General features: G+C 34.4%; 1 pseudogene; it reads left to right on the top strand.

Moving 5' to 3' along the window:
- The window catches only part of LOC149167618 (E3 ubiquitin ligase PQT3-like), a 71251-nt pseudogene that overhangs the window by 24720 nt on the left and 21918 nt on the right, over positions 1-24613 (top strand).

Below are 24613 nucleotides of genomic sequence, written 5' to 3'. Positions count from 1 at the left end.
TACAACTTCTATATATCGAGAAACTAGTTCTATAGTGGTTAGATCTCTATAAGTGCTTTTCTTTGGTTGAGGGCTCGTGAGACTTTCAAACACTATTAACATTTTGATTTTGTGAACAATTATCATAATTAGGAAAGCATATGCCTCAATCGGCTCACATCTCAACTGCACATCGACATTTCGTGCTCCCGCACAATGAAAATGAAAAATTCACGTATTCCCACCTGATGGGAACCCAGCCCACGTGTCCCGCACTAACCCAGTCCTATGTGGACCTGCACTGTTATTTGATTTAAGATATGGTGTGATTGCAATTTATGAGGTAGGTGATTGTTAATCAACCCACGGTACTCACTCTTCCTCCTCTAGTGACACTTGTCCGTCTCGAAGTTTACCAAACCCTAACTTTACGCTTTTACCTTTTCACTGCCGGTTCGCGCCCATTTGGTCATTTTTACTTTGTCGCTCTGCTCTCTGTGGTTCTCTCTGGTGTTCGGCTCCGTCTCAGTGGTTTTCTCAGGTGTTCGGCTCCGTCTCTAGTTCTAGTCCAACATTCGGCACTGTATATCCAGGTGAGGGTTTGTTCTTTGCTATATGTCTTTAATCTCTGCTCGAAATGATGCTAACCCTCGCAGCCCCTCTGTGGTCAGGGTGTCCCTTTGTTTCTGCAACTTATGGGTCGGTTCACTACTGGTATGGCTTTGCCCCTTCAGCCATACAAGGGTTTTACTCTCTGTTATCTCCTTTACAGCTTCTTAGTATTGTTTTTGTTGCATGGGTTTGGATTAGATTATGACCCTAACGTGGCTCTGCTGTGGTGGTTGCAGGTGACCGGTCCCGTGGTTTTGCAGGGATTTTGACTGTCTATCCTCCGGGTAGCCCTGTTCTTAACTCAATCTCTTCTGTGGTTCTTCGTCTTTGTTGTAGTTGCTTGCTTCGGTGGTCTGTATTTGATATAGAGTCTGGCCTTTGTAATGTTTCAACCCGTAGCCGTAGCTTGAAGGGTTTCTATGAATATTTTCGTTTAATGGCTCGGTCCAATGTATCTTCGTTGCTCGGTCATTCTGTAGCTGTGGATAGGAGGGTTTCTGTGTATTCGTTTATTTGGTGGTTGGGACCAACGAGTCCTCGTTGCACAGTACTTTCAGGTCATGGGAATTTTATAACCCTGCAAGATATTTACACAGTGGTATGTAATAAATATGAAACTCGGTGCTGTTGCTTACCAGTTTGACTGTGGACCGTTGTATCTTGCGTTTTTTGCTTGACTCTCTTCGCTTTATACTCGCTCTCGGCCTCGGCTGGTCATGAGACTTTTGGAGTTGTGATACTCTATTACTGTGTCGACCTGCAATGTATGGAATGAACAGAAATATATGTATGTGTGCTTTCTTTTGGAGTAATGAAACTTGGTTACTGTATTTGCCTGCAATGTATGGAATGAACAGAAATATTTATGTATGTGAATTCGTAGGGTCGTGAAACCCTGTCACTGCATTTGTCTGTAACGAATGGAATGAACAGGACTGTATATGCATGCGTATTCTATCTTAGAGGACATAAATCTTGCAATCTTGAATTTAATTGTGCACTTGAACAATTTATGAAGGAAATAAAATGTATTTTGCTTATTCTCTTTTCAATGCTTCGCTCCGGAACCCGTCTGGGTTATTTCATCTGTCTTTTTATACAATAGTCCAGCAGTTAGATAACTGCTTGGTAGTTACTACATTACAGTTGCTTGGCAGTTACTATCAGTTTATGCGACTTGACTATTTGTTTGTTTATCTGTTTCCCCTGTTCCATAAGGGTTTACGGCTTACATTGATTATTGTCATTTATCTAATTCTTAACAACTCTAGTTTAAGACCTGTTACTACAGCCCCCTAACAACTCTAATTAAGACCTGTTACCACAATTTAAAAATAGAACAGATTACATAGAAACTTAAGCTATTAGAAACAAATGTTGTAGTTGACCTTGGAAGAACAAAATAAAAAAAAACAATAAGAACTCTGACAGTCTTGCTGTCCATTTGTCGAAATATTCATCTTTCCCAATCTTCTTCAGAAACTTTGTCTGCCCCTTCTCGGTCTTCGCCCTGTCGACCAGATGCTCCTGCATCAGGCTGCCGGGGTAAAAGAGAGATCTCATGGCTCCGTTCCATGAGTTCTTCCACCGAGTAGCCTGCCTTCCGAATCTGTATCTCGTCGAGCCAGGAACTGTCCTCCATTGGACGGTCCTTCCACTTAACGAGATAACGCAGATACTCCTTTCTGCGTGTCTTCTTGGCCACCTGTGTGCTGATGATTCCTTCTATTTCATGGGTCTTGACCGACGGTAACTGTTTCTTCCAAAGACTGTCCTCGAACTGGGTGTCCCGTTGTGGATGTACCATTCTTCCATCTTCTGTCTGGGCATGATATGGAAACAGGTTTGCCACGTTGAATATGGCTGATATACCTATATCAGGTGGCAGCTGAATTTCATATGCATTTGCTGAAAATTTGCGAAGAATTTTGCATGGGCCGATTTTTTTGAACTTCAGTTTGTTATACGTACCCTTAGGAAACCGTTCCCGGCGCAAATGTGCAAGGACTTCGTCTCCAATCTGAAAATGTACCTCACGCCGTCTTATGTCTGCATGCTGCTTATACTTCTGCGTGCTGTCCTGTAACCTCAGTTTGACTTTCTCATGCAGTTCGCTCATCGCTTCAGCAAAATCTTCCCCGTCTGCACTTCTCCTCTCTAGCTGTCCCAAATCCCGTAACTCATGTACTCCTCTCGGATGCATACCATACAAGATTTGGAATGGGCTAAGACCGGTGCTCCGGTTAGGCGAATCGTTATAAGCGAATTCTGCCTGGGCAAGAGCTCGATCCCACAAGTGCGAGTTTTCTCCTGTTAAGCTTCGTAACAAGTTGCCCAAACTCCTGTTCACTACCTCTGTCTGCCCATCGGTCTGCGGGTGATATGCAGAACTGAAATTTAACTGTGTGCCCAGCTTTTTCCACAGGGTGCGCCAAAAATGCCCCGTAAACTTCACATCCCTGTCTGAAACTATAGTCTTTGGTAAGCCATGTAATCGAACTACTTCTGTGAAGAAGAGATGTGCCACGTTTGTGGCATCGCTAGTCTTCCGGCACGGAATGAAATGAGCCATCTTTGAAAACCGATCCACCACCACCATCACTGAATCATATCCTCCCTGCGTTCTAGGCAGTCCTAGGACAAAGTCAATGCTGACTGAATCCCACGGTCTGCTTGGAACTGGTAAGGGTGTGTATAATCCAGTATTCTGGCTGTGTCCTTTCGCCAGTTGGCAGATTTTACACCTGGTTATATATCTCTGTACGTCCTGACTCATTTTCGGCCAGTAATAAAAATGTCTTAGCTGTTCCAATGTTTTATCAACGCCAAAATGTCCTGCTAAACCGCCACTATGTTTGTCTTTCACTAAATTTTCTCTCAATGAACAATCCGGAATACATAGCTGTCCACCTCGGAATAATAATCCTTCCTGTAAATTAAAATCTAGCCATGGGCTTGTATTCCTTAAGACAGGATTTTGGCATGCCTCAAAGGCTTCTTTGAAATCCACGTCCATCTGGTATAAATCCTTCAAATACTCGAATCCCATCACCTGTATGCCACTTTCCTGTAAGAGCAAGGCTCTTCTGCTCAAAGCATCCGCCACTTTGTTGGCTTGCCCACTTATGTGTTTCAACACAAAAGTGAAACTTTGCAGGTACTCCACCCACTTGGCATGTTTATGGTTCAGTTTATGTTGCTGAGTTATGTACTGTAACGCAGAATTATCAGAGAACAAAACGAACTCATTACCTAGTAAATAGTGCCTCCAATGCTTCAAGGCCTGAACCACTGCATAGAATTCTTTATCGTATGATGAATACTTCTACCGACTTTCGTTTAGCTTTTCACTAAAGAATGCTACTGGTCTGTCCTCTTGACTGAGTACAGTGCCAATAGCTGTCCTGCTGGCATCACACCGAACCTGAAAAGGTTTGCTAAAATCGGGCAGTCTCAAGATTGGCCTCTCCGTTATTTTCCGCTTCAGAAGTTGGAAACTGTCTTCTGCTGCCTTAGTCCAGCAAAAAGGTTGGCTGGCCTTTTTGATGGTTTCTAGCATGGGCGCGCAGATTTCACTAAAATTCTTAATGAACTTTCTGTAAAAACTCGCTAAACCGTGAAAGTGACGTACCTCGAATAAACTCTTAGGTGGCGGCCAACTCATGATCGCCTCATCTTCTCCGGGTCCATCTTTAGCTCATTCTCTGCCACTACAAATCCCAGATAAATCAACTCCTTCTGCAAGAAAGTGCATTTCTTCAAATTTATCAGCAGTTTATTCTGCTGCAGCTTCTCGAATACTCTTCGAATATGTTGAAGGTGCTCTCTTTTCGTCCTGCTAAAAATTAGAATATCGTCCAGATAGACTATCACGAATTTTCCAATAAATTCCTTTAACATTTCGTTCATGAGTCTCATAAAAGTACTCGGAGCGTTACTCAACCCAAATGGCATAACCAGCCATTCGTACAGCCCTTCGTTGGTCTTGAAGGTTGTCTTCCATTCGTCCCCTTCCCTGATTCTGATCTGATGATACCCACTTTTCAGATCTATTTTTGTAAAATATGCTGCCCCACTAAGACAGTCCATCATGTCATCCATCCTAGGCAAGGGAAACCTGTATCGAATGGTGATCTTGTTTATAGCCCGCGAATCTGTGCACATTCGCCATTCTCCTCCCTTCTTGGGCGCAAGGACTGTAGGTACTGCACAAGGGCTCAAACTCTCTCTGATCAGTCCCTTATCTAACAGCTCCTGCACTTGTTTGCGTACTTCTTCATTGTCCTTTGGACTCATTATGTACGCTGCCTTGTTTGGTAAACTTGATCCTGGTATAAAATCAATATGGTGGCTGATGCTCCTCTTGGGAGGCAACTTATCAGGTAGTTCATCAGCCGCAATATCTGGAAATTCTTCTAACAGCTCTTGTACCTCTTTGGGCAATTCTGATTTCTCCAAGCTCAGTAATACTGGCTTCATCCTTCTCACCACTGCAAAATTAATCTCATCTTCTTCAATCTGCTTTATGAACTGTTTTCCTCCAAGTAATAGCGCCTTTGTTCCGCTTGACTCTGCCGAATCTTCCTCTTTGATGGGTACAAGTGTGTGTTTGACCCCATCCTTCACGAACTTATAACAGTTAGTTTTCCCATCGTGTGTCACCTTCCTGTCATACTGCCATGGTCTTCCGAGCAGTATGTGGCACACGTCCATGGGCATAATATCGCAGACCACTGTATCGTGGTACTTGCCAATGCGAAACTCTACTTCACATTGTTCATCAACCAACAGCTGGTGGCCTTTCTGCAGCCACGACACCTTGTAAGGTGTGGGGTGCTTCAGTCGCTTCAACCCCAGTTTTTCCACCATCTCTGTGGCAACCAAGTTATCTGTACTCCCACTGTCTATTATCACCTTACAGCACTTTCCATGCGATTTACAGACTGTCCGAAACAGTGCCTTCCGCTGTGTTGTTTCAACCACTTCCTTGGTTGGCTTTAACAATACTTTGTTCAAAATCAAAGCTTCCCCCGTCTCCGCCATGTCTTCCACCTCCCGGGGTTGTGCTTCAGCTTCTTCAGGCTGTGCCATCAGCGTTCCCCTCTGACCGGCCTGTTCAACTTCTGGACACTCAAAGGCTCTGTGCCCCCATTTTTGGCACCTGTAGCACTGGACATTAGTCCCTCTTCCGCGGCCATTCCCTCGTCCTCTTTGGTATGACCGACCTCCTCTGGTGCTATCCCCTTTTTCTGCTGTCCCTGAAGTTTTTGAACTGCCGCCTTCTTCGCTGTTCGCAGCACTCCTTCCTCTACCGTAGGATTGTCCCCGTCCTCTGCTATTTCCTCTCCCTCTTCTGCTGTTTTGTTTTCTGTTAATCTTTTCCTCAGCCTTTACAGCACTCTGAAAGGCTTCTTCAATATTTCGGGGAGAAAGGATGCTAATTTCATCCAGAATTTCCATCCTCAAGCCATTGACATATCTCGCTGTTTTTTCTGGAGTTTCATCTGTATAACCAGCACGTAGATTTACCCGGTAGAACTCTTCCGTATACTCTTTGACAGTCATACCTCTCTGTTTCAAATTTTGTACTCGCCGACATAGTTCAACCTGGTAATCTTTTGGCAGAAATCTGCCCTTCAATTTTGCTACCATTCTTGACCAACTCCGTATCGGTAATTTGTTCAGTCTTTTTCTGTCTGCTTGGACATTATCCCACCACAAGAGGGCATGTCCCTTCAACTTAGTAGCAACGAACTTGACTCTCTTATCCTCCTTAACTTCCTCATTTTCGAAATACTTATCCAGTTCGCTTATCCAATCCAATAGGATATCAGCAGACATACTGCCATCGTAATTTGAAATCTCTGTTTTGGGTTTGCTGCTGGCCAATAAAATTGAACGCAGCAGTCTCAATTCTGGAGCTTCTTCATTAGCACCGTCTGTAGCAGCTACCGCTTCGTCCTCACTATCATCTCCCAGTTTCGGGTCTCTTCGTCTACCCGCTTCCACTTCTTCCAAGTGAGCTATCAAAATTCTAATCTGTTCTCTCAATCCTTCATCTGCTCCTCTGCGTGCACCTCTTCCACGTCCTCGTCTTGGCACTTGCCCTTCTGCCATGTTCCTCTATATATATACAAAAAAAAACTTCTCTGATACCAATTGATGGGAACCCAGCCCACGTGTCCCGCACTAACCCAGTCCTATGTGGACCTGCACTGTTATTTGATTTAAGATATGGTGTGATTGCAATTTATGAGGTAGGTGATTGTTAATCAACCCACGGTACTCACTCTTCCTCCTCTAGTGACACCTGTCCGTCTCGAAGTTTACTAAACCCTAACTTTACGCTTTTACCTTTTCACTGCCGGTTCGCGCCCATTTGGTCATTTTTACTCTGTCGCTCTGCTCTCTGTGGTTCTCTCTGGTGTTGGGCTCCGTCTCAGTGGTTTTCTCAGGTGTTCGGCTCCGTCTCTGGTTCTAGTCCAACATTCGGCACTGTATATCCAGGTGAGGGTTTGTTCTTTGTTATATGTCTTTAATCTCTGCTCGAAATGATGCTAACCCTCGCAGCCCCTCTGTGGTCAGGGTGTCCCTTTGTTTCTGCAACTTATGGGTTGGTTCACTATAGGTATGGCTTTGCCCCTTCAGCCATACAAGGGTTTTACTCTCTGTTATCTCCTTTACAGCTTCTTAGTATTGTTTCTATTGCGTGAGTTTGGATTTGATTATGACCCTAACGTGGCTCTGCTGTGGTGGTTGCAGGTGACCGGTCCCGTGGTTTTGCAGGGATTTCGACTGTCTATCCTCTGGGTAGCCCTGTTCTTAACTCAATCTCTTCTGTGGTTCTTCGTCTTTGTTGTATTTGCTTGCTTCGGTGGTCTGTATTTGATATAGAGTCTGGCCTTTGTAATGTTTCAACCCGTAGCCGTAGCTTGAAGGGTTTCTATGAATACTTTCGTTTAATGGCTCGGTCCAATGTATCTTCGTTGCTCGGTCGTTCTGTAGCTGTGGATAGGCGGGTTTCTGTGTATTCGTTTATTTGGTGGTTGGGACCAACGAGTCCTCGTTGCACAGTACTTTCAGGTCATGGGAATTTTATAACCCTGCAAGATATTTACACAGTGGTATGTAATAAATATGAAACTCGGTGCTGTTGCTTACCAGTTTGACTGTGGACCGTCGTATCTTGCGTTTTTTGCTTGAATCTCTTCGCTTTATACTCGCTCTCGGCCTCGGCTGGTCATGAGACTTTTGGAGTTGTGATACTCTGTTACTGTGTCGACCTGCAATGTATGGAATGAACATAAATATATGTATGTGTGCTTTCTTTTGAAGTAATGAAACTTGGTTACTGTATTTGCCTACAATGTATGGAATGAACAGAAATATTTATGTATGTGAATTCGTAGGGTCGTGAAACCCTGTCACTGCATTTGTCTGTAACGAATGGAATGAACAGGACTGTATATGCATGCGTATTCTATCTTAGAGGACATAAATCTTGCAATCTTGAATTTAATTGTGCACTTGAACAATTTATGAAGGAAATAAAATGTATTTTGCTTATTCTCTTTTCAATGCTTCGCTCCGGAACCCGTCTGGGTGATTTCATCTGTCTTTTTATACAATAGTCCAGCAGTTAGATAATTGCTTGGTAGTTACTACATTACAGTTGCTTGGCAGTTACTATCAGTTTATGCGACTTGACTATTTGTTTGTTTATTTGTTTCCCCTGTTCCATAAGGGTTTACGGCTTACATTGATTATTGTCATTTATCTAATTCTTAACAACTCTAGTTTAAGACCTGTTACTACAGTCCCCTAACAACTCTAATTAAGACCTGTTACCACAATTTAAAAATAGAACAGATTACATAGAAACTTAAGCTATTAGAAACAAATGCTGTAGTTGACCTTGGAAGAAAAAAATAAAAAAAAACAATAAGAACTCTGACAGTCTTGCTGTCCATTTGTCGAAATATTCATCTTTCCCAATCTTCTTCAGAAACTTTGTCTGCCCCTTCTCGGTCTTCGCCCTGTCGACCAGATGCTCCTGCATCACCACCTCCATCTAACAATGAAAAATTCACTCATGTTAATTAATGTATTCTATCAGAGATTGAAGGAGTGCAAAGCTAATGAGGATTGTAAAATAACATCATATAAGTTGATCCTTTACTAAGATATTATCAATAAAAAAGCCAAAATACTTATCAATTAATAAAACATCCTACTAAAAGGAGCAAGGTTTTTATTGTGGGTTTGTATGGGAAATTTCTTGTGAAATACGACACAAATGAATTTGTGTGATATAAGAAGAATATGTTTTTCTATTAACGATAAAAGAAAAAAACTAGAAAACGAGTTATGTGTGAAAAAACAAAGTATGTGCTAACCATTTTACTATGCAGAGCTTTCACTGTTTTGAGATTTTATATTCAAAAATTTATTCGGTGGTAATGAAATTTAAACATGGTATTTTTGGAAGATTAAACTATTAATGTTAATTTGCTATTATTATTCATTTTCATTGTGCACAATTTTGACAATACAAAATATGAGGTGTGTATGTCAATTCATTGAATACATGCTTGTTTTAAACGCCAAGGGAACCCATTAATTATTTACTTTTACAGATAAACGTTTAATGTTCAAAATTTCAGAAAAGAATTAATACTCTTCACAATTGGGTTATAGAATTTATTCTAAACTGACATGCTTTTTTAATGGGAAGAAAAACAAAACAAAACAACTGTGTAAATTCATCTAGTAGCATTGATTCTTTTTTCTTCTAAAGGAAAGGTAATAAATTTAAATATCGGTAGTCCAATATTATTTTCTTTATTATTATTATTATTATTTATGTTATTTACCATTCCAACTATCTAAAGTGTCTAATACATATGTTTAATATTCATATGCTAATGTCAAAATACCACTTACTAATTTTCTTTGTGTTATCCATGGACACATTCGTCATGTGTTCATCATGAAATATTTTTAGCATACATGTTAAAAACAAAATTCATAAGAGTTGGTTATAAATAGAATTCTCGTTTGGAGTTTTTCTCAGAATTGTAGATCGTGAGCGACTATCATTTAGAACGAAACTGCAAAACATGTAGCACTAGTGACAGTCCTCTTGTAATGATGTATAAAGTTTAAATACTATATGATGTGATCATTCTAAAAATGTGCAGAAAAATTACATTAATGTTATATAGTTCTTATTTTTGAAGTAATTTCGTGCTATGGAATTAGAAACTCTTATTTTTCTTATTTATGTATATTTTATCTAACTCATATTGTTATAGCAGAAAAAATGAATACAAGCATAACAAATACCATTAAGGACAATCATAACTCTTCTAAGAGGCATGTTTCTGTTTTATTTATTGTACTTTGATTATATTTTCATTACACAATGTAACTATTGTTATGGTTGTTGTTGTTTTTTTTCTGTGATCCTCTTGATTTTGGGCCATATTTTTTAACGTACTATAACTAAAAACATTTTTTTTAATTTCTAGGAAACATATGACACTTAGAGATTCAGATTTAGGACAACAATTACAAGGAAAAAAGTACTTTGAACATTTCTATAAGACTTTTGTATTTGCTAAAACTAAAATCCATCTAGTATTTTTGTACATTACTAATGAATTTTCTTTATCTTATTCTGTTTTCATTAGACAATTGTTACTTAGTTTCAATTATAGTGTTATTTTAAGTAGTGGTTTCAGTGTAATATATGTGAAGAGGAAAAAGTTATCGAATTCGAATGATGTCACAATAGACATGGATGACAGTGTAGACATAGCAATGAGTAGTACCAAAAAAACCGATATTGCAATAAACAAAATAGAATCAACTGAGACTATTGAATAAATAAACACAAATATGTATTTTTGCGTAAAAATCAATTAGATTTATATCATTTTTTTTATTTTTTCCGCCTTTTTTAGCGGCATTCATTTTTTTATTCTTTTCTTTTTTTCCTAAAAAAGATAAAATTATTTCAATTCAATGGTTATAATTAGGAAAAGGAATTATGAGTCAATGTCGTTGTTTTCAAAGATATCGACAAAACTATAATTGGAAAAAAAATCATGGTGTTGTATTGGTCACATATTGAACATTTTTGGACAAAACAAATAAGTCAAAATAAATATTTTGTATGAACTTAAAATATAAGAAAAAATAAATGATAATAACATTTCTTGTGCCAACATCGTTAATTGAACAACATGAGTCAATGCTTATTGCAAATGTCAGCATTTCTATTAAGTATTTTGAAATTATTCCAAATCATAAATATAATTGTGGTGATTGTGAGAAAACTATTCATCTAAATAATTTTAGCTGTGTAGAATACCTTTGTTCTGTTTATGCAGAGTACTGGTTTTTTCCAAACACAACAAATACAAATCTATCACGTAATGGTAATGTCTTTCTAGTAAGCACAATCATAGATATTGTAATTTTGGGAACTTAATATGTTCTGGAAATAAAAGACGACAATGGAGAATAGGACATAGATACAGTAGGCTTTGTTTTATTTAATTTTTTTATTGTTACAACATTCATTGAAATAGAAAACAAGTTACATATATGTAGGTTTTTATATTTCAATGTTTGGGAAAAGATTATTCATTATCTATTGTACAACTTTCATGTATTGTTTTACAAATGTTGCATATGCAACACGTGTAAGTACACGATAAAATTGTTTCAGCATGTGTTTAATTCAAATATATTTGCAACAAAATGTTTCTCCATAAATATTTCGCAAAAATATAATTAAAAAACAAGAAAACACATTCAATGTTCATTTGTGCAGTGAATGCATGGAAAAAAGTTGTCAGTCTAAGAAAGTTTCTTTCCTCGCCAAGCAAAATATGCATAGTAAGCCTATAAAGAACAAAATAAGAAAATAATTTGATTTCATGTTACTAAATATATGTTTTCTATATTAATTTCACATAATTTTCAAGGATATCTAAAAACAGTTAACATATATATGATGTCATTCGAAACTGTATAGGAAAAATGCAATACTCCAATCACAACTGCTAGAACTATAAACAATACTATGCTTCATTGCACTTCCTATAAGAAGCACTCTGGCTTTCTTTATTTTCATCATCTAAATTGCATCATACATGCAATTGACAAGAATGAAAAATAGTGTGTTTTGAGGGGCGTCGAACTAGAAAAAGTATTACCTACGCTACAAGAAATTTCCTACAACCAATATTGTGTAGACAAAACATATGTTATTGAAATCTTGAGCAACTTCGAAATACATGGCACATTTATGATATATCGTCAAAACGTAGTTATAATTATACACTAATTGGTTTCTTTGGTTGCATTGTTAAGAAATTCCGTAACAACATAGTGTTCATTCATTGCATTACCATACACCCTCATATCTCTTTTGTTTTACTGGACATTTGCGATCTAATTTCACATTATCAATCAATATATTATACCCATGCAAACAAGATTAGCAATCTACTCATCACAACAACAATATGATTTTTTTGTACCAATGCAAATGTTACTATGAGATTGTACATAAACTTAATCCAATGAACTATTTATTTTTTTTGTTTTGGCTATATGTTTTGTATTACACTATGTCATTTTATTATTTTTTCGTGGCCCTCATTATCTTCTTTTGCATTATTTTCTTGATTTATCAAATTTGTAAGTTATATAACTACCCAAGCTCGGTGACATTACTTTACAATAACATTCTTCTTTGTTTACACATTCAGTATTTTTTTCTTGTTTAAATGGTTATTTAATACAATATTTAAACAAATATCCAAATAACTTGTTATACAAAGCTCAAACAATTTTCTAAACCAATATAACTTATACAACATATTTTATTTATACATAGATCTATAATCTAGAATAGTTTGATATGTTTCTTTGTGTTAATTATGTCAACAGTATTACAATACATAATCTTTAGCATATGCAAAATTTCAAAATCTATTCAACAAATATTACAAAACTTGATAACACTTTTTCTATTAATTAACCATTATTTTTGGGAATTAATGATTGTACTGATTACATTATTAGAATCAATAATTGATTCATCTATTCATGATTTTAAATAACTCTTATGATAATGTTCTTACGTTATCTAGTTCATCTTCAAGATGCCTAAGCATTTGCTGAAGTTTTAGTATTTTATGCATTAATATTAAAATATATTTTCTAAGCATTAAAATATTTTGGTTGAGCATTAAAATATCTCCGCTTCCTGAATGTACATCTTTCATATGCCCCTACCATTGTTTCTTTCAGCCATTTCTTTGGTGTTAGTAATAGAGGAAAAAACCAATAGACAAATTATAAAGCAATACCTTAAAACATTTAACAATTTCATAACAAAATGAACATTGAAAATTTGTTTTTATAGGAAACAAGCATACATATATGCATAAGAGGAAATAAGTAATATAACCCATGGATTGGCATTTAAGTTCTGAAATAACATTTAACTATTATTGATTTCAATGATAACTATTAACTACTAATCATTATCAATGCGGATAGTATTGATGTGCTTGATCTTTATTTAGAATATACATGTAAAATATGTTACTTTAAATCATGTATGTTTTACTTAAATTCCAATTTGGCAAAATGAAATTGACACGATTACATTTCATGATTAATTCTCCTTACACTCTTTATAAATTAGTGTTGACATACTATTTTATTAAAATCGTAAATCACATTCTATTTACATTAACTAAAGCTTTTCTACCAATAATTAAAAGTCTTTTACATTACTCATCGAAGTAACACTTATCCAGTAGAGTTATTATGTAGGCTTGCCATACTATTGACCAGTTTTAACTTTGAAAAAGTAATTTCAAAACCGAGATGTCAATTCGCCACTTAATGCCTTTTTTCCTTTCTCACATTATGCAGATACTAAATGAACTATCTCATTTATGTCTCGCTGCCACTTCCAACTACCAAGAAATAATGTACAATAATCACATCATAAAACTTATGTTATAAACATTAATTTTATACTACACAAATAACAATTATAACATGTGATACCAAATTTGATAAATGAAAATTAATAATGCACATTAGTTTTCAACTTTTTCACAAGCAAACTCAAAACTTACATATTAGTTCCCTGAAAAAATCTAAAAAGGTCTTTAATGTGAAATACAAATATTTATATAATCAAATCTCGAAAGCTTCCTCTGCAATAGACTACCAAATAACCATAAACAAATATTGTTTTCAATGATATCAGACTACTAATATTTGACAATATAGAGATACACATTACTTATAATTAAAATATTGCAAAAGAAAATATGGTATACTTAATACTAAACATTAGCAATAAAAATCATTATTTATAATTAAAATATTCACAATAATATCGTATCAGTCCGTCGCTTGTCTCGGTGTTATTGCAGACAATAAATATAAATTCCTTCAATGTGAAGTCCAAAGATATACATATCCGCACATTGAAAACATGAAATATTTCTTATTACAAATAACCATAAACAAAGCTTTTGCTCGATGTTCTGATCATTGATTCCATTACAAGTTCTTTGCATTCCAGAATGATCCAACCTTTTCTCAATTGAGTAGTGATATTTGGAAATATAAAAACTTGCATAATTTATAAATATTGTGAACAACAAATATGCATTATTTAATACGAATAACATCGTACCAATAACACTATTTTAAGAACTTGATTTCAACTCGACATTTCTAAGCTCACTTCTTATTAGTGATACCTACACAACATAGTCCTCAACATTTTCATTTCCAATGTGCGAAAGTTCAATGTGCACAACTCATTGTGTCGACCTCTACACATCAATCTTCCATACAATGATTAATTTTTATAATTCTATTATATAATTAAAAGTAAAATAATAAATGTATGTACAGTCGTAATGCTTGTAATGATTTACCATTAATACATATTAACTATATTAACTATAATCATTAACCACATTCTTTTGTTATAATAATAATAGACTATGCATTTGGTAGAGGCAATGAATCAAATGATTTTATAAGAATAATTGGTTAGTTGTAGAGATAGATAGATACACATCATTTATGACTAAAGTATTAACAACAATCATATAATTCAACTCCTTGATTCAGTGGTATTGCAATTATTTAATTTTAAAGTATCAAGTGCGATGATTTTCACATTGAAAGCTTCATCCACAAAATGGAATTTCTTTGCACTTCCGCACATATGCTAATTTGAAACATTATTTACAATTGAAATTTACTTAAATAATAGTAGTATACATTATTTACAATTAAAATATTATCAATAATATGTGCATAAACAATGCTATCATCCACACAATGCAAACTTGAAATCTTTTTCTGCTACAAACAAAATTTCGAATCAATGAAATATGGTTTTGTACACAACTTTGTGTGCACTCCGCACTACTTTTACTCACTTGAATACTAATATGAATTATCTATAACTAAAGTATTAGCAATAAAAAAGTTTAGTTTAAAGTATGTACATCTGTGCTAAAAACATTTTCGCATAAGAGCATAAACAAACAGAGATTCAAAACATTATTTACAATAAAAATATTATCAATAATATGAAAATAAAGAATTTTATTATCCGCAAAATTTTTACTTAATTGACTGCTAATATGCATTATTTATAACTAAAATATTAACAATAATATTAGCCCTTAGTGCACCATGTGGATATTCGTACAAAGAGCACTTTTTCACAAGAAGATGTTTGAAATATACAAAATATTTGCAATAACTTCGTATATGTTAACCGTTTACTAAAATAGATATTCGCTTTGGTGGGGTATTAACATATAGCATATATAGAAAATGTTATGCAAACTAAGGAATGCAGAAAATGTTGACCTCTCCGCACAATAGAATTATGTGTTTAAATATAACACACACAGAAGAAGTTGTGCAGTCGTCATTGTGCAGAGCAAGCAATGAAAAATAACAAATGTGGAATAAATACAAACCTCATCGCATAAATACAAAAATGGTTACTAACTGTTCGAAAAAAAGTTGTGCAGAGGCAAAAATAAAGAGGAAATGCAAGTTCGAAAAGCACTCTCAAATAAGGATTTAATAACGTATATATAAGAAAATAGAGGCGGGAATAACAAGAGAATGAAAGTGCGAAAAACACTCTCAAATAAGGATTTAATAATGTATATATGAGAAAAGGTCTAGTTGTGCCGAGAAAGCTATCCAAAAACACATTGAAAGCTTCCTCTACACAATACAACTCATGTGCACTTTCGCACATATTCCTAATTATTTACAATTGAAATATTATCAATAATTGTGCTGAGTTATTTATACTATTTTATTATTGGAAAGCAAATACATCATTACTAAGAAAACACTATGCAAAAAAAATCAATTGTTTTTATTTTATTTTATTATTGGAAAATGAATACATCATTACTGAGAAAATAACTAATAACTTTTGTGTGAGAAACTTTTCCTATTGTGTGAAACTTAGCTCATTATGTGAAGCTATTTGTTTTATTTTATTTTATGATTGGAAAATGAATATGTCATTACTTTATTATTGGAAAACGAATACGTCATTACTGAGAAAATAGCTAATAACTTTTTTGTGAGAAACTTAGCCTACTGTGTGGAAGAAAGAAACTTAGCCTATTGTGCGGAACTTAGCTCATTGTGTAGAGCTTATAGCCGATTGTGCATAATTGATAGCCTATTTTGCATAACTTAGTTCATTGTGAAGAGCTTAGGGCCTATTATGTGGAATATAGCTCACTGTGCGGAGCTATTTTATTATTTTATTATTGGGAAAGAAATAGGTCATTACCTTTATCATTGAAAAATTAATACATCATTACCAAGAAAACAAATAACTTTACTGTGAGAAACTTAACCTATTGTGTGGACGTGAAAAAATTAGCCCATTATGCAGAACTTAGCTCATTGTGCAGAGCTTATAACTCATTGTGCAGAACATAGCTCATTGTGCAAAGCTTATAACCTATTGTGTGAAACTTAGTTCATTGTGCAAAACTATTTATTTTATTTTATTATTGAAAAATGAATACATCATTACCAAAAAAAACATTATAAAAAAATCAATTAAATAATAGTAAAAACAAAAACTATATTACATCACAAATATTACCCTTATTATTTATACATTTTACTTATATCTCTTCTATTAAAATAACTATAACATATATTTATTAGTGTTATATTTATATATCTCTTTTATTACGAGAACTAAAATAACTATACTATAAAACACTTTAACTTATTTATATTTATTCCTTCCATTACAATCACTACTATAATATAACACATTTAAATAACTATAACACATATTTATATCTCTCTTTTATTACGAGAACTAAAATAACTATACTATAAAACTCCTCAGCTTATTTGTATGTATTCCTTCCATTACAATCACCACTATAATATAAAACATTTTGACGTATTTATACATTACGGTTAGTTTGTTTTGTTTTTTTCCCTTTCCCCAAAGTGTTTGACTCATTCACATGATGATACTCACAAATTTATATTTATCTTTATTGCTTTGTTACAAGTATGATCAACATCAAAGTGATTAAAAAAAATTACAGCAAATCTATATAGCGAATTTCCTTTTGCTAATCAAAATTATACCATAAAAATTATATAAATCCTTTTATAGAATTCTCATTATCTCATTTTACTATGACATTAGTGTTCAATAAAGAACAACATAAAGAAAACTCATTATAAAAGCATTCACTTGTTAATCTCTACACAAAATCTACATCATGATTCGTTTTTATTTTCATTTTCTTTCTTTCCCAATGTGTTGATTCATTCACATATTGAATTGAATGTGGAATTGGAACATACACCATTGTCCCATTAAAAATAAATAAAAATTACAACAAAATTATTTGATAAAAAGATATTATTTTCTATTAATCAAATTATAAAATAAAAATAATGTATTTTCTATAATATCTTACTCTACGGAAATATTAAAGTTCACTAAATCTCAACATAAAAAAATAGCTATAAGACATTCAATTATAAATTTCTACACAAAATTCAAAAACAACAAAAACATTTATCAACACAAATATTTAAAATAAAAAAAATCAAAGCATCATGACTTACTCATACAAACTATTATTATATTATCAAATATCATAATAATATAAATATAGGAAGGCACTTCCCCTTCCTTATTTACATCCTTTACCTATATCCCCTCCCTTTATTATTTAATACTTTTTACTTATATCTCTTAATTATATATTAATTAAAATTATACAATAAAATTATTTCTTTTTTTTATAAAATTCTCATTATTTCATTTCTACCATGACATTGGAGTTCAATAAATAGTAATATAAAAAAACTCACTATAAAATATTCAATTATTAACATCTACAGAAAATCTACATTATGTTTCTTTTTCTTCTTTTTTTTTCATTTCCTTCCTTCCCCAAAGTGTTGACTCATTCACATATGGAATATAGAATATACAACTTTGTAGTTATGAAAAAAAGAGATATTATAACAAATTTATATAATATAAAAATAAATTTCCTTCTACTAATCAAATATATACAATAAAAATTATGTATTTTTTTATAGAATTCTCATTATTTCACTCTACCATACCATTGGAGTTCAATAAATAGCATCACAAAAATGACCACTATAAACATTCAATTACTGATATTGTTATGGTCCTATAGTCTAGGAATCATAGTGTTTACTTATCTTACTATTCCATTCTCGAGGTCTCTTTGTAAAATTTAGCCTATGAATCACAAGGTGTCATATTCTAAAGGTTTCTATATGAAATGGTTTTTGTGTGTCATAGGCTATCATCCCCATCGTAAAGGTTCATGTCATAAAGAGGACTTTGAATCTAAGGTTGAATTTTGTGAAAGTCTCAAGTCTAAATTTCATGAGAAGGACCAAGGTCATAAGGTCATAAATTAAAATGAGTAATCATCAAGGGAAAATGGATTATTGAGGGTTCAAGGGGTCATTTCATGGGGTTTCCATTCATCATAAGTCTATTAGTAGTGTTCGCTTCTCATCATTGGTCTCACTAGTAAATGATATCCTCATGTCACCTCACTCTTCCTCCACTCAACCATTCATCCTCATGGCATGAAACAAGCCATATGGAGGCACTAAATTCAATTTTTTTAAAGTATGCACTCATTCCCACCTCATTGCAACCCACACTCAAACAAGTTGCGAATTGAAAGTTAGTGTTTGAAAACTTAGAAGAAAGGAGGTCGTTGTGAAAACTAAGAACAACCATTTTGGACGTCTACAAGCATGGAGGGAAGCACTCAGAGGGTGCTACATCATCACCAGTTCATCTCAAGAACATATACAAACTCATCCTTTCACATAACCATCTGCAACCATATCCACCATGGAGGTCTACTACACTTTGCTACAAATTTTCTCTGAAATTGATTATTTTAGTAATCATTTTCAAAATAGGTTTTTTAGCAAATGGAAAATAATTTAGAAAAACTGAAAGACGTTTTTTCAAAGAATTGGCCAAATTAAAAAAAACCTCCTTCCATTTCTACATAGGTGTTATTTTTTTGGAGATATGCAACACTCTTGGAGGCCTATTTATCAAAAAGTAAAATTCTACATTTTCCTCCTGTTTCAGTCATTGTTTTTGGGGACACTTTTATAATATATGGAAGTGAATTTTTAAAAACCAAAAGAGGTTTATGTCTTAAATGAGCCAAAGGAAACAACCTCTCTCATTTTGTGCATAGGTAGCACGGTTTGGGGATTACAATTGTCACCTAGAGACCCATTTTCCACAATTTCTTGCTGACAAAATTCTGAATTTTTTTTTAAATTCGAATTTTGGTAGGTTGGAAGTATGTTGGGTGTTATAAGGATGAAGGAGATGTTTGACTGGTCACTACAATCAGTTTGGAGCAAGAGTCTCTAATACAACTTCAGAAGTTTAATTATGGTGCGCAAATAATGGCTAGTTAGTTGGGAGTTCTGCAAAGGCTAAAGTTGATATCTCAAAGGTTCTACACCAAAAAAACATCATTCCAAACACACCCATTAGCTCATTCTTGTACAGAATAATTTTCAACCATGTTAATCTTGAAATCCTATTTCACACTGATGCGCAAGTTTACTAGTTATGGTAATTTTTACAAAACTCTATTTTATGACCTTCTCGAAGTGTTTTAATAGTCAAATAAACATGGATAAGTTAGTTTAGTTGATGAGTCCAGAAATGATGTTTCCAAACTTGATGTTGATGTTTATTTGATGTTTTTAAAATTTTTAAGTTAGTGATAATTTCGATATGGCAGGTTTCTACTTTTCTACAAATACATTGTATCTAGCATGTTTTACTCTTGTGCAGTGAATTCGACAACCTAGAGTGGTAATTTCGAATTCTTGATTCTATTTAATGATGAAAGGATATGTCAAAGGGTTCTGTTTGAGAGTGTCTTAGAGGCTAGACTACTTTTCTGTAAGTTTTGTTGAATGAATTGAAGAAGGCAAGTGCATATTTATATAGTGATACATGTGTTGGCTTATTGGTATCTTGCTCCTTTATTTCCATGATATGTATTATTCTTATATTTTCTTATAGTTTTTAAATTTCATACAACAATTTTATTTATGTCCATCTTTGAAAGATTTCTTAGAATTCAAGAATTATTGTAACAAATTTCAATTGATCACTATATGTGTGTTGTTTCCTTCTATGGAAAGTTGAATTCATCCTTATATGGATGCTCATGTTTTTATTTTTCCTTTTCCTCCCATTCATATTGTTACTATAATGAATTTGATTGTTTACCCATAGGTCTGCCTACCGTTCCCCTATATGAATTGTACCATTTCCCTAATTCATTCAGACCTATGACAGTGCTATGAATTTAAGTATCTTTTCCCTTTGCACACACCTTAAACAAATCAAAATTGAAATATCCTCTAATCATTATAACCAACCTAAAATCTAGACCTTATTAGTCATTTAGTTGATTGATCGAATAAACCTAGCGAGAGAGCCTTGTCAAAGGCTAGGGGATTGGACCTTAGCCTAAAAGAGGTTTGTGGTTACCCCTGTGATCCTTTTTTCAGCCTAGAGGTTAATTACAAGGTGATAACATAGTGGCGTTGTTATCGGAGATCGAAAGGTTCCATCTTCCCTGGGATAAGATCATTAAAGTTTCAGATCTGATTTCTGATGGTGGACAAAAATCAAACACATGAAGGTTAAACCATTCACCTAGTGACTCCAATCAAATCTCAACCTGATCCAAAGAATTCATCTGCCAGGTATGCACCTATGAATCATGTTCATATTCCTAGCTTTCCAAACCACATGCCTTGTGTATATTGGAAAACTTATTTTACAAAATTCAGAGACTAGAAAGGAGATGATGTTGTTATTCACTTGGTTAAATTTCACATGAATGTACATAGACATAAAGTTCAATTTCATGAAGACTGCCTGATGAAGATGTTCATGGCTACCTTGGAGTAAAAAGTGATATATTGGTATGAAATCTTTCCAAATTGTTTTTTATATTCTCTTAGAGATTTTATGTTGTATCTTATGATAGATATAAAGAAAATTATCGTTCCTTATTGTTGGTCTAAGACTATTGCATACATTTTGTGTTGGCATTATGATGCATGTGTTGTACTTGATGGCAACCCACTTGTAGTAGAATAACTCACTTGTATATGGTAACTAGATGAATCTACACAAGAGATATCATATGTGGCATAATGCATGACAGTCGTGACGAAATGCAGGGCAGTTCAAAGGAATCAGTTCAGAAGTAATGTACAAGGGCAACTCTCTCAGATGACAGTTCATAGTGTAGTAGGTTAACAACTAAGAATTAGAGATCAGACTACAAAGAATGAAGAAATAGAGGTATATGTGGGTTCATCCTGACAAAGCTGTGTATACACGCAAGTTCACTAAACACAAGAAGTGTATACGTACACATGCACTTTCACAGAAGGAAAAGCACATGTATCTTGGATAACTAAGTTTTTTGTGTGAGGTATTTGGTCCAAGGTATTTTGATCCATGGTATTGGTCCAAGGTATTTGATCTGAGGTATTAACCTTAGGTCTTTTGTAAGGTATTGGTCCTAAGTGGTTTTGATACATGGTATTGAGAAAGGCCTAAAATCATATAAGGAGGAGAAGATCGTTAGGCCAAGGTGTGCAAGTATTGAATATTTGATGAAGTGTGAGATCAAATATGTAGGTTATCGACTTATGGTGCTTTGTTTGATCTGAACCTAGGATGAACCTTAGCGGTTGATGAAGGATAAGACCAAATGATGGATCGGGATATTAATGCCTGAAATTAACTATCATTATATGGTTTGATCATGTATATCGTAGATCTGAATACTCATGCATGTGTTGTTTTGTAAATGTTATGATCTAGGTATGACTGAAGTTTGGAATAGCTGCAAAATTATAAATTAATATTTACAGACATATACGATGGTTGGCTTTGATAAAAGCATGTATACACACTAGTTCAACACATCTAAGTAGCGTATACATTATGTAATATGATATTTGAAGTTACAGGTGGATCTGACTGTTGTTGCAGAATTCTGGGTTTTGCTTTGTGTTCTGGTGACTGTAGTTTGATGATAGTATACTGAATGTTCATATTGATTGATTGTGATTTTCTTCAGTGATGATGGGCTTTCAGTGATTCAGTTGTGGGTGATTCAGAGATTTATGATTGAGTTTCAATGATTGGTTAATGCAGATGTATTTGATGATTGTAGTGCAGTGGTGATTGATCTTGAGCTTCAATTTTGATAATGGGTCCAGTATGAAAATTGGATGAAACGAGGCCTTCATGTGTATTGTTGCATACCAAGAGCATCCAGTCTGAAAATTTATGAAACTTGGTCCTAGGAGGAAGAGAGAAGGTTGTAGCCTTCTATAGGTCAATGCCTACGTACTAGTAAAAATATCAGCTAGTACAAGAGCTAGGGGATTGTAGCTCCCTTCTAGTAGAAGCTGGAGAACAAGAGAAGGTAGTAACCTTCTGTAGGTAGAAACCTGCGTACTAGTATGAGTCTGCACCAGTACAATGTTGTAAATAGATTTTCTTATTATTAAAAGAAGACAGAGATGACAGCAACAGGAGGATTTCACCCACATTAGGTTTCCACCTTAAATCTTAGTGTTCATGTGTGTTTCTTATGCATGATGGTTCATTTTTTTATTAACTACACATGGTTACTTTTTAATGTTTAATAAAGTACTGATGCACAAATTAAATATCAAGATATGATGAATCAACTGAATCATTAGTCTGCTAGATATACGCTTGTTTCCTTAAACACGGTTGCGTGTACGCATGGGTTAACTTCATTGAAGTAGCGTATATAAATTTGAGTATGAAAAGAAAAATATTATTGACTTGACTAATACTAATTCACCCCCCCTCTAAGTACTATTTCCAACAATTGGTATCAGATCAGGTCCTTTTGTATAACCTTGATCGCTTGAAGGAGATCCGTAGAACAATGGGAAAGAAGCTAAAGAAGAAAGCGTCTCACAAGAAGAAGACATCTCAAAGGAACTATGGCAGTGGGAGAGCCGATTGGGGATTATGTGGAAGCAACTCTTTAGATTCAAAATCACCTGAGAAGGAAGATAAAAAAACAAAAGAACTATTAGGTATGGATTTTTTATCCTTTGGTGATACATTTCTCTGTCCATTTGAAGATGATGAAAGTGATAGTGAAACAACTGAGTTTTTTGTTATGGGTGAGAGAGAAAGATATCAAATAAAGGCGTAATTTGAAAGGCTGACAGACAAAATTAGAGATCAACAAGATCTATTGGACAAAAGGGAGTGTGCCTTCAAAGAAGAAGCTACCAAACTAAAAGATCAACTAGAGGAAGGAAACAAGGAAAAGGAAGATCAATGTCAAAAGTTGCAGGATGAAGTGACATCATTAAGAAATGAAGTAAATAAAAGGAGCACAACAATCAAGAAACTCAAAGATAGATCTAGTTACTATGAAAGTCTTGAAGCTAAGATCCTCTCTCTAAAAGAAGATCTTGAAAAATCAAATAAGCAGAATTAAGAACTACTCCAAGCTCTTGAAGAACAAGAAAATGAAGTTCTTGAATTAAGGCAACAGATGGAAGAAGGAAGAAAAGCTGAAGAAATCATGAAGAAATAGTATCTTGAAAAGGAAGAGAAATATCAAGTTGAGGTAAATATCCTAAAAGGTAAATTAGGAGAAAAGGATAAGCTTTTATGATTTCAAGATAGTACTAAGAAATTGGATGATATTCTCATTACTCAAGGATCTCTTGCCATCAAAATTGGTCTTGGCTTTCATGAAGATGAATCTAGCTCACAAAGTGAGGCAAGGAACTCTAATGCAAAATCTGAAATGCTCAACAAGGAGATGAGAGGTCAATCCCATCAATAACCAAGGAAATAAATTCTTCAAAGAAAATATTTTACTCCTAACTATGGAAGTGATAGTCAGTTATTTCCTCAAATGAATAATGTTGAATGTTTTATATGTCATATTCTTGGAAATGTTGTAGCAAGATGTGGAAGTAGAATGGTTCAAGATCCCCACACAGAAAGATCATCAGCTTCCAGGTACTTTAAGGGATATTGTTTTTCTTGCAATATGTTTGGTCACAAATACATTGACTGCTATAGTTGAAATATGAAACATGTAAGATGTTATGCATGTAACAAGTTTGGACATATAGAAAAGGAATTCAGGAGAAAATTTCGGGCACCATACCAAAAGGAGAAAACATCATCACACTCGAAGATATGGAAGAAGAAGGAAGTACAGTCAGAAAAATGTGGCATGACAAAGTGTACAGACATGACAGACTCAGGGGAAGCCGAAAGTATAAAGCTTCAATGTTCTAAATC

This window comes from Pinus tabuliformis, chromosome 5_1 (genome assembly GCF_031772625.1).
Source record: "Pinus tabuliformis cultivar Carrire ecotype Pingquan chromosome 5_1, CPIR1, whole genome shotgun sequence".
Lineage (NCBI taxonomy): Eukaryota > Viridiplantae > Streptophyta > Pinopsida > Pinales > Pinaceae > Pinus > Pinus tabuliformis.
Note: the sequence above shows the minus strand (reverse complement) of the source record. Positions and strands in the feature narration are given on the sequence as shown.